At 35.2% G+C, this 12,472-nt stretch overlaps 2 long non-coding RNA genes across 2 annotated transcripts in view; one reads left to right on the top strand and one right to left on the bottom strand.

Moving 5' to 3' along the window:
• LOC140619933 (uncharacterized) overlaps window positions 1–10,734 on the top strand; it is a 28,889-nt gene extending 18,155 nt beyond the window's left edge. Inside the window, exons 5-6 of the long non-coding RNA XR_012019697.1 lie at window positions 6,725–6,921; window positions 7,970–10,734. This is a non-coding gene — a long non-coding RNA (uncharacterized lncRNA). The remainder of the gene's footprint in view (window positions 1–6,724; window positions 6,922–7,969) is intronic.
• Window positions 1–12,472, bottom strand: part of LOC140619934 (uncharacterized) — a 40,227-nt gene that overhangs the window by 14,510 nt on the left and 13,245 nt on the right. The window lies entirely within an intron of this gene.

Below are 12,472 nucleotides of genomic sequence, written 5' to 3'. Positions count from 1 at the left end.
CATCACCTTTGGCACATCATGTAGCAAATCTTATACTAAAAATCAGCATGTGGAACATTAGTACAATCCACAAAATCCTCTTGGAGGAAAAAAAAATTAAAGAAATATCCCAGGGCATAACATGCAAAACCACTTTTCACTAATCAAAGAATCATTGCGGACTTGGCTGACAATCCCATAATAAATTATCTTCATTGTTGTTCAGAAACTTATATGTTCTGTGAATACAGCACATTCCATGTTATCTAAAATTCAGTATTGAGGTTTGAGGCTGTTTTTAGGCCAGTAAGGGAATGAAAGATGACTTTTCACTTAATTCCCATGCCCTGGAACATGCCCCTAGCAAAATTGTTGACCTTTCTGTGTTTACATTCATAGAACAGAAACCCTAACTTGATTAATAAGGATGAAAAAAGAATTAGCTTGAGTTTGTGATTAATTCAGCCGCATCAACTTACTTTGCATTCACTAACTAAACCAGAGAAGTTTGATAGTCTGATCTGTATATTTCATTTAATACAAATTGACTGAAATTTCTAAAATATGTGTACTTGACTTTTTTCTAAGCAGATATTTTATCCGTAATCCTGGTCAATACTGGTTTTGTATTGAAGATTGAGGATATTGAGTAGATTATGTCACCGAGAAACTACTATTTTCTTTTGTTATTTTTAAATTTAAGGGGCTCCTGGGTGGCTCAATGGTTGAGCATCTGCCTATGGCTTAGGTCATGATCCCGGAGTCCTGGGATTGAGTCTCACATCAGCCTCTCCATAGGGAGCCTGCTTCTCCCTCTGCCTGTGTCTCTGCCTCTCTCTCTGTGTCCCTCATGAATAAATAAAATCTTAAATAAACAAGAGATTTTCTTATCTATTGACATGATACTTAAGGAAACTCATTCAGTAAGTGGGTCACTTTATCTACTTGAAGATATAACCTGATGTTACTCTGAAATGAACTGTAGAGCAAGGGTAAGTATTTTGGAGGACATATTTTGAACAAACACTTGTCAACCAATATTATTTACATATGATGAATATGACAATATTTTATTTTATTTTATAAATCAATCGACCTCCTACAAAAAGAAAGCTTAGGAGAACATCTATACTCAGGTGGGCCAAACCGTTAAGTCCATGACTGTACCCCAAAACCTGCAGGAGATGAGTCCACAGAACTTGGAGAGGGTACCATCATGTCATACAATAGCTAAAACCATCTTCTGCTTCAAGTACCTCTCCCTGAGAATGTGTAGCAGAGCAACAGTATTGTCAATGCCTGAACAATTTTTATGAGAATTGTCTTCATAAAGAAAGCAAGATGTTAAAAAAAAAGTTTCTAAGACAATATTATTTATGCCCTGTTTCATTACACTCCCTTGGTTTCAAATGATTCTTCTTTCAAAGAAGCTCAGAATCCTACAAATATAATCCATATTGTTGAGTTGGGCTACAGAACAATCATTTAAAGATGCTATCTGGCCATTCACTCATTCACTTATTTAACATTCAGAAGTAAGAAGGTAAGCTAAAAGGAAGGAAGACACTCAAGATGCTCACAGGTTGCTGTTTGGAGAAGGTCTCTCAGAAAAGTAAACTGATGAGGAACATATGTCTTGCTCTTAGGTTTTTAAGTCCTGGATTTCCAGTTTTCAGCGTATCTGGAGGTAATTTGATGCAAGAGGACAAATGCATGAGACAAATTACAATAAAGAACAATGAAAAAGTCTTGAAAGCAGCAAAAGAAAAGTGACTCATCACATACAAGGGAGCTCCCATAAGATTCCCGGAAGACTTCTCAGCAGAAACATTGCAAGCCAGGAGGGAGTTTGATGATATATTCAAAGTGCTAAAAGAAAACAAACAAAAAAACCTGCCAACTAAGAATACTCTATTCGACAAAACTGTCCTTCAAAAAATGAAGGAAAAATAAAGATCTTCCCAGATTAAAAAAAAAAAAAAAAAAAGTTGAGCGAGTTCATTACCCCACTAGGCAGGCCTTATAAGAATTGCTAAAGGAGGGATGCTTGGGTGGCTCAGCGGTTAAAGTGTTTGCCTTCGGCTCAGGGCGTGATCCTGGAGTCCCGGGATCGAGTCCCACATAGGGCTTCCTGCATGTAAACCTGCTTCCCCCTCTACCTGTGTCTCTGCCTCTCTCTCTGTGTGTCTCTCATGAATAAATAAATAAATAAAATCTTAAAAAAAAAAAGGAATTGCTAAAGGAAGGCTTTCAAGTTGAAATAAAAGGATGCTAGGCAGCAATAAGGAAAGGATATAAAGATATAAAGCTCTCTAGTAAAGGTAAATACATAGACAAATATAGAATCCTGTAACACTGTAATGGTGCTGCATAGTCATTTTTAATTTAGGTATACAATTTACAAGATAAAAACATAAATATGTAACTATGAAACTGTTAATGGATACAAAATATTAAAAAGCTCTAATTTGTGACATCAATAACATAAAACCGTGGCAGGAGATGTGAAGGAGTTTTTACGTGACTGAAGTTGTTACCAATTTAAAATAGATTGTTTATACCTAGAAGATATTTTGCATAACCCGCACGGTAGCCACAAAGAAAATACCTATAGAAGTCATGCAAAAGAAAATGAGAAAGGAATCAAAATATGTCATTACAAATAAAAATCAGTGAAACACAAAGGGAGATAAAAGAACAAAATCACTATACAAAATACAGAAACCAATGAACAGAATGGCAAGATAAGGCCCTTCCCTGTCACTGACTACTTTAAATATAAATGGTTTGAACTCTCCAATCAAAAGACATAGAATAGATGAATGGATGAAAAAAATAAGGTCCTGCCACATGCTAATAGACTCACTTTAGATATAATAACGTTCACAGGCTGAAATCGAAAGAATGGAAAAAGATATTCCATACAAAGTATGGACGTACTTTGGGAAGTTACCCAAACAGGGTAGGGAGGGATGTACTTACATCAGATAAAAATCAGTCAAAGCTGTTACAAGAGACAAAGAAGGACATTGTATAGTCATATATAATCAACTCATCAGGAAGATACAACACTTATAAATATATATGCACCTAGCAGCAGGGCACCCAAACGAATGAAGCAAATATTGACAATTGAAGGGGGGATATGGGCAGTAACAAATAACAGTAGGAGACGTCAATACTCTTAAAATGAGAAGATGAGTCAGATCAATAAGGAAACAGAGGACTTGAACAACACTGAAGACCAGTCGGTCCTGATTGACGTATACAATCCACTGCACCTAATGAGACCAGAATATTCTTCTCAAGCACATATAGAATATTCTCCACGATAGATCACACATTCGGCCACCAAACAGAGTAGTTACCCCCTCCCTTCTGCCCCTTAACTCCAGCAGGACAATCTCCAGCCCACTCCAACTGGAAATACGCAAGAGAAAGGAATTATGGAAACTAAAGTTCAGTCTACTCGAGTGGGCTCATCACACTCATCTTTCAAGTTTATGAAGTTATATAGTTTGCACTCATCTTTTCTCAACTTACATATTCTCCTACTACATCATCCCTCTCCATGACTTCTGTGTGAATATTCCCCGATTTTATACACCCAGCTCAGCCAACTTGTCTTCTGAACTATATACTTAGACATCCAAAATGCCCCCTGGACATCACCTTGAGATTTCACATGACCCTCAACTAGTTCAAAATGAATTCATCTCTCTCCTCTCCGTGTAGTTCTCATTCTGGTTGAGGGTACCATTATTTACTGAGCCTTCAAATCAGAATTTTTTTTAGTCATTCCACATAGCTTTCCCTCTTAGATACCTATGACTAGTAAATACTAATTTCTATATGTTCTATTTCTACATTACCACTGCTCTTGCTCAGTTCAAAGCATTGTCGTCTGGCACATAAATCACTGCAACCATCTCCTGTCACCCCACCCTCTCTCACCTTACCCTATCATTCCCTGTGCTCTAAGCATGGAAGTCTGATCATATTACTCCTCTGTTTAAAATCCTTCACTTTGGGCAGCCCTGGTGGCTCAGTGGTTTAGTGTCACCTTCGGCCCAGGGTGTGATCCTGGAGACCCAGAATCGAGTCCCACATCAGGTTCCCAACATGGAGCCTGCTTCTCCCTCCACCTCTCTCTCTCTCTCTCTCTGTGCTTCCCATGAATAAATAAATAAAATCTTAAAAAAAAAAAAATCCTTCGCTTTTCTCCTTTAACCTACAGGATGAAATCCAAACTTTGTGTAGCATAAAAGATTCTCAAAGATCTAATCATGGCCTACCTTTGTAACTATGCTACCTGTTACCTGTTGTAGCTCTTATATTTGCTTTCTTTCTTTTTTTTTTTTTTTTTTTAAGACTTAAACTGGGCCTATTTTATTAGTTCTTCTGTGAAAATTCTTATTTTGGAGCTGGCTCTCTTTTCTGTTGATGGAAGCATGGGGGTCTTTAACTCCCTGTGGTTGCATTCTCTACCCTTTGAGTAACCCCCTGTAGAGTGAAAAAGACTCATAAATTATAAAACAAAGCAGAGGTTAGAGACAGAAAGAAAGAAAGATGGAGAAAGAGTCCTGATAGAAGTTGTCCCTGGATCCCATTGTCCCAGAGGCTACCTTCACTTTTAAATCAACAGGTTTCCTGTTTAAGTTCAGTTGAGCTATATTTCTGTCTCTTGCGGAAAGGAACACTGACTCACACAATCCCCACACATACATTTAATGTTTAGTCATACCAGACCACATTCACAAAACCTCCAGGTCTGTGTGTCTTTGCACATAGCATTCCTCCTCATATTTTGTGGATGAGCTGGAGAATCATAGTTCAGTATTCTAAACATCACTTCTTACCAAATTCTCTTGATGTCTTTAGATTAAGCTGACCATTAAGCTCTGAGGGCCCAACATAGCTACAGAATTTACCACCTTGTGTTTATTTATGTATGTCCTTTTTTGGGTGGGTGACACTTTTAGGAAAGGGTACCTGCCTTCTTCGCTTTGTATAATATGTCATCTGTCATAATGTCTGAGATACAGAAAGTGTTTAATTCATATTTGTGAAATGCTGGATGATTTCATGATTTATGCTTACTATTTTGGAGAGGGATTATTTTTGTGCTCAGACAAAAGTCTTACTGATTTTGGGATAGTATCCACTGAAATTCTCTATTTTATCATTTCATTTCTGCTCTATCTGAATAAGGAAAGGGCCAAATGCTATTGTATCTATTTTATAAAAGGTGTAAATACGTCAGTTGACAGTATTTTTCAAAAATACAAGTTAACAAAAGAAATGGGAATAAAACTGAAGGGAGATCTCCTTTAGGATTTGGATTTCTGGGCACTGTGAAGCGAGATTGATATTAACATGCAGCAAGCCAGTGGAGGCTCAGCCAAGTCCTGAGGCAAAATTTTCAGAATAAATACCCTTGTGATTATCAGTTTCAAATTTGGTATGTATAAATGCCTAAGCATTAAGCTTCACATTCATTTTTTTTTCAAAGATTAACGATGATAAACAAGTGTACCTATATGCAGAGAGAGCTCTGCAGCATTCCAGTTTCAGTTTCCTAATATTCAAAACAAAATTCTAAATCAGTCGGTGTGAGATGGCATCAGACAGCCTTGGTGTTTTATTTTCAAATTCTGCTGTACTGTTCACTGCAATAGACCCAGAGAAATAATTTTGGTGATTTAATGCTATTTTATTGTACTTGAGATTAATTAATCTCCAAATTGATAAGTAGATGTGTATAAATTTAGTCAACTAGATTGAGATTAAATACTTGTAAACTGTACATTTTAATTCTAATAACAACATTCTTACATTTTAAAGCATGCCTGAGGATATTTTTGGCCTGGTAATGCAATACAGTGCTGAGTTCAATGGAATTATAATAGAAAACTTTCTTCATTGAACTGCAGAAAAGCCCTGAATCAAACCAGTACCTTCTCTCATCTGTAGTCAACCACCACCATACCTGTTCTACTTTCTTTTGAGGTGTTTAGCTAAGAAAAAGATCTAGGTTCATCCCATTTTAATTTCATAGGCAGAGATGACCGCTTGAATCAATGAACCCTGATTCTTTTTGATTGGAAAGCTGGAAATCTTTGGAGTATTCTTCACAAAACATAATGTTGGAGGAGGACTTTTTCCTTTGTGATCTTCCTTTACTCCAACAGCAAATTCTCAGAAGAGAACTATTATAGAGCTGACTGCTCCTATGCTCTTTTTTCACATTTTTAAAAATTTAAATTCAATTTGCCAACATATAGTATAACGCCCAGTGCTCATCCCATCACATGCCCTCCTCAGTGCCCGTCACCCAGTTACCCCAGCGCCCCACCCACCTCCACTTCCGTGACCCTTTGTTTCCCAGAGTTAGGAGTCTCTCATGGTTTGTCTCTCTCTCTGATTTTTCACACTCAGTTCCCTTCCTTACCCTTACGGTCCCTTTCACTATTTCTTATACTCCCCGTATGAGTGAAACCATATGATGATTGTCCTTCTCTAATTGACTTATTTCACTCAGCATAATCTTATACTTTTTAACCAGTCTACTGCAGCTCAGAAGAGGTGGTTTTATCTTTCTCTCATCACTTTTCTTTTCTCCTCTTTTTTTTTTTTTTTTTTTAATGTATGTGAAATGTCAATGAGCTAAAAAGAGTTGAGTGAACACAACTTTTTCACTTGATATTCTTGCCTTTGGCCAACCATTTCTATTTTTCTCTTTTAGGAAGCACTGGAGGAGTCGAAGAAGAGTGAGTCAAATTGAAGAATCCCCAAGAAGAAACCGAGACCAGATCTCTTCATGTTTTTAATATTTCCCAGCAGCGATGGAACCACATGAGAAAGAAATAGATACTGGTAGTAATTTTGTATTAGTGATGGTGATGGAGTACTGAAGGAAAATCGCACTCAAAATATTATGCTGTGAGTCATGCAGTTTGGACTTAAGTTGTTGTGTGAGGGCAAATGGGGTTCCAAAGGATCTATAAATAGAAAAATGAATATTGTTTTTGTATTAGCCATTTCCAAAGCTGTTGTTTTATGCACTGACTTATTCTCAGAGGTCATTGCTAACATTTGTTCAATAAATGGGCTCAATAATTATATGTTGAATGATTTCTTAATGAAGACAGGAACTGTATCTATTTTTATATAAAAAATAATGTTTTACTTGAATCTTAGTCACAGAACAGAATGAAAGAGCAATATAATAATTGTTATTTTATTATAATTATTATCTATCAAGTGCCTTTAATTTGCCCACCGTTGTAATGTGCGTTCATTACTGGGTATTTCTACATGATAATAGGGCTTTCCAGAAGGCTCAATTAATTTCTTAGGAACAGAGTGAATGATCAGCAAGCCATCTGTTATCAATACTCTAAAATTTGATAAGATAATGATGTTCTCTTAGTGGCAATGTTAGTTATGTTTGCAAAATAAACTTATTTTAAATGAGATAACCACAGGAAAAGCATTTAAAAGTTTTCTCTAGAAAAACCTAACCATGCAGAAAGAAATATTTTAAGTGAGTTGCTGTAGTGAGAAGTCAGTTGTGAAATATAGCATTTCCTATATTTTATTTCTTCCTATAAGTAAATTTTTAAAATTGCTTTATTAATATAATAGGCTACCCTTGACTGGCAGATCCTGATTTTAAAGATATTATAATGATGGATATGATGCAGAATGGCTTCAGTATCTTTAAATATTTGAGATGAACTAAAAAAACCAGATAGGTCCTAAGTGACAAGAGTGAGTGTTTTTTGGACCTCAGGTTTATGTGGCTAAGATGATGCAGAGTATGTAGCATTGATTCATGACTAGCAAGATGGTAACCTACCACTTTTTGAAGGCTGGACACTAAAAAACTGGCAAAGAAAGAAAATATGCTTAAAGGGTACAGCCTCTGGGTTTGAAGAAGCTTCTGTTTTGTCTATCTAATCAAATGTTCTTAAACTTTAATTAACAGAGAATATGAGAGGGATGGGATGTGGACCACAGATCATGTTAATGCGTTGCAAGATGGAATCACAGGAGCAGCCAAGACATTTATTGAAATGAAGTCTTTAGTTTGAGAGCAGTCTACATTGATGTTCTGTTATAACAATTTTATTTTGACTGTACCAAATGATGGATGAAGATGCAGTTATCTGGTCTGATGGATGTGGTACTATGCAAAGGTGCAATGCCCTGTGCTTTCTTATTGAATAATTGAACTTGGATTTTTTCCCTAGAGAATAGCTATAAGTCGCATTTTCAACTAATTTAGCATCTTGAAAATTTCTATTTAGTTGGCAACATCATCATGGTTACGTTATTATCGAATAGCAAATAATTTTGTGTGATTGGTAGCATAATAATTATTAGATCGAATTTGGACAGCATTTTTCTATGATGGCGGGCCACATGAGAGTACATAGGAATCTGTTACCAACTGAACTGTGTCTTCCAAAATGTATATTTTGAGGCCCAAAGCCTCAATATGACTGTGTTTGCAGATAGGGCTTTTAAGGAAGTAATTAAGAAAAAATGAGGTCATAAGAGTGGGGCCCTAATCCAATAGAACTATGTTCACAAAGGAAGGAAAAAGGACAAGGTGCGTATACAGAGGAAAGGCAGTGGGAAGGGAGCCATCTACAAACCAGGAAGAGAGGTTTAACCAGAAACCAACCCTGCTGACACCTTGATCTTGGACTTCCAGCCTCCAGTACTGTGAAAAAGAAATTTTTTTTTTTTTTTTTTTTTTGGTTTAAGTCACCAGTCTGTGGTATTCTGTTATGATAGCCTTGGCAAACTACTATACAAGGTCTTGTAGGATATCCACGTCAGAGTGCTGCCTACAGCTTGAACTCTTCTTACTTTCTCTGAGTACCTAGGTATGGACTTATCACAAGGATTTAAGCTTCTTGAGCTTCACGAGCTCATTTTTCCAGTGGTACCATCTTTGATTTAGTGAAATACATGCCTGCCACTGCAATAAACATAAAAATAAATTTTTATTGTAGTAAAGTACACATAATATAAATATTACCATTTCAGCACCAAGTGTGCAGTTTTATGGCATTAAATATATCCACATTGTCGTACAACCATCCCCACCTTCCTACCGTCCATCTCCAAAACTGAAATTCTATACAATAAGACACTAACTCCCTGTTTTCTGTCCCCTCACCTCCTGGGAAACATCATTTTTCTTTCTGTCTTTATGAATTTGACTCTTCTAGGTAACTCATATAAGTGGAATCATACAATATTTATCATTTTATGACTGGCTTATTTCACTTAGCATAGTGTCTTCAAGGTTCATCTATGCTATAGCATGTATCAGATTCCCTGTTTTAAGGCTGAATAATATTCCATTATGTTTAATCATTCCTCCTTCAATACACACTTGGCTGCTTCCATCTTTTGGCTGTTGTGAATAATACTGCTATGAATACTGCTGTGAATAATACTGCTATGAATAATGAAGAGATATCTGTTCAGGTCCTTGCTTTCAATTCTTTTGGGTACATATCCAGAAGTAGAATTGCTGGATAATAGAGTAATTCTTTTTTAATCTTTTGCAGGGGCCATCACACTATTTTCCACAGTAGCTGTATCATTTTAGATTCCCACCAACAATATACAAGGATTCCGATTTCTCCATATCCTCACCAATGATTGTTGTTTCCTTATTTTTTTTGTAATATCCATTCCAATGGATATAAAGTAGTATATCATTGTGATTTTTATTTGCATTTTCTTAATTATTAGTGATATTGAGCATCTTTTCATATGCTGACTGAAGATTTGTCTATCTTCTTTGGAGAAATGTCTGTTTAAGCCTTTGCCCAGTTTTTTCAATTGGATTGCTTGTTTGAATTATAGGAGTTCCTTATACATTATGTATATCAATGCTTTATCAGATATATGGTTTGCAAATACTTGCTCCCATTCTGTGAGTTGTAGCTTTACTCTGTTTATAATGTCTTTTAATGCACAAAAAACTTTAACTTCGATGTAATCCAATTTATTTTTTGTTGTTGCCTATGCTTTTGGTTTCATGACTATTAAATCATCACCAAATGCAAAGTTAAAAAGCTTTTCCTTTTTGTTTTTTTAAGAGTTTTATGATTTCTGGTCTTACTTTTGGGTCTTTGATCCATTTTGAGTTAATATTTGTATATGGTTTATGATAAGGGTCCAATTTTATTCTTTAGCATGTGGATATCCAGTTTTCCCAGTACCATTTTTTGAAGATTGTCCTTTCCCAATTGAAAGGTTTGGCATTCTACTGAAAATCTTTTAACCATGAGTGAGGATTTATTTCTGGGCTCTTTATTCTACTCCATTGGTCCATATGCCTGTCTTTATGCCAGTGCCACAGTCTTTTGATTACTTTAGATTTGTAGTAATTTTTAAAATCAGGAGTGTGAAGCCTCCAGCTTTGCTTTTTTTCAAGTTGTTTTGGCTAGTAAGGGTCCTTTAATATTCCATATAAATTTTAGAATGAATTTTTCAAGTTCTGCAAATAAATAGTAATTAGGATTTTGATGAGGATTATATTGAATTTGTAGACAATTTTAGGTAGTATTGACACCTTAACATTAAGTCTTTGAATCCATAAACACAGGATATCTTTCTTTTTTCTGTCTTCTTCAGTTTCCTTCAGAAATACTTTATAGTTTTCAGTGTACAAGTTTTCTGTCTCTTTGTCAATTTTAAGCATTTTATTCTTTTGATGCTACTGTAAATGCAATTGTTCTCTTAATTTCCTTTTCAGATTGTTCACTGTTACTGAACAGAAACACTACTAATTTTTGTGTACTGATTTTGATTTTTGTATCTTTGTAAGTAAATGATGAATTCATTTATTATTTCTAACCCTTTTTTGTGGAGTCTGTGAAGTTTCTGTATATAAGATCATAACATTTATGAATGGGATGATTTTACTTTTTTTTCTTTCCAATTTGGGATCCTTTTATTTTTCTTACCTGATTGTTCTAACTAGGATTTCTAGGACTATGTTAAATAGAAGTGGCAAAAGTGGGCATCCTTGTCTTGTTCTGTTTTTAAAGGAAAAGTTTTTAGTCTCATCATTGAGTATGATGTTAGCTGTGGGTTTTTCACATATGATCTTTATTATATTGGAGTAATTTCCTTCCAAGATTCCCTCCCACACTTTCATTTATTTACTCTTCAATAAATTTAAATCTTTGAGGTGTACAGCATTACATAGTTTCTCTATCCAATGGTCTTAGGAGGAAGGCTGTTTGGGAACTTGGCATGAACTATGCCACTGTTCCAAACCTATAACTGCCTTATATAGAGGTTTGGAGTTGGAGTCTAGGGTAGAGTTGAGGTCAACTGGAAGGCAGGGAGGCACTAAAAAACTAGAGGCAGAGGCTATTTATGAACCAGTATAGACTATTTCACTATTTTAACAGCTGGTATGGTCATGCCAGTGGTCCAACTGAGTATCAGTCTTCTTCTTGGGTACCATATCCTATTCTAAAGAGTCCTACATAATATTATATGGACCTGTTTTAAATAGTCTTAACTGTGAGAGTCAAGATAATGACATATTTTCATAAAAGGTAGAATTTTTGGTAGAAGTCAAAATAATAACATCTTTTCATAAAAAGTAGAATTTCATAAAAAGTTAATTTCTGATTTGATTTCCTCTTATTTACTACTTCAGGCTGGTCATGTTTACTAAGGATAAAGCATATTTAAAAATCGCTTACTAAAGTGGCCTTCAAATTTCAAGCTAGATTTGCAATCATTTGCCTATGAAAACTAATTTCATCACATATTCTCTTTTTTGGTAATTTGTTATCTACCCTTGAAAGTTAATAACCTCTGGATCAGAATTACATCAAAATTATCTAATTTTATGAGGTCTCTACCCAGTGGTTTTCTCTTGATTTATGTTGCTTTCATAAATTCACAAATTTATATTATTCTAAATGTGATCATAGTTACGTTTTTATAACTTTACTGAGATATAATTCATTGAGATAAAATTTGTTTTTTACAAATTTTAAATTCAGAGGTTTTTAGTAAATTTACAGAGATATGCAACTATCATCTCTATCTAATATTAGAACAAATTATCACCTCAACACCCCTTAGTGGTCACACCCTATTCCATAGTGCCTGGAATCACTAAGCTACTTTTTGTCTCCATGGATTTCTTTATTCTACACATTCCATATAAATGAAAATACACAGCATGTCCTCTGTGACTGGCTTCTTTCATTTATCTTGATGTTTTCAAGGGCCATTTATACTGTAGTATATATCAGTACTTCATTTTTATTGCTGAATAACATTCTATTGCATGTGCATGCTATATTTTGTTTATTCATCATTTGATAGACACTTGGATTGTTTCCATTTTTTCTACTATAATTAATACTGGTATGAATATGTATGCACAAGTTTTGTATGGGTGTATGTTTTCATTTCTTTTGAGTCTATAGCTGGG

The sequence above is a fragment of the Canis lupus genome, chromosome 28, assembly GCF_048164855.1.
Source record: "Canis lupus baileyi chromosome 28, mCanLup2.hap1, whole genome shotgun sequence".
NCBI classification, from domain to species: Eukaryota; Metazoa; Chordata; class Mammalia; order Carnivora; family Canidae; genus Canis; species Canis lupus.
The sequence above is the reverse complement of the archived record's forward strand: the minus strand, read 5'-3'. Positions and strand labels throughout refer to the sequence as shown.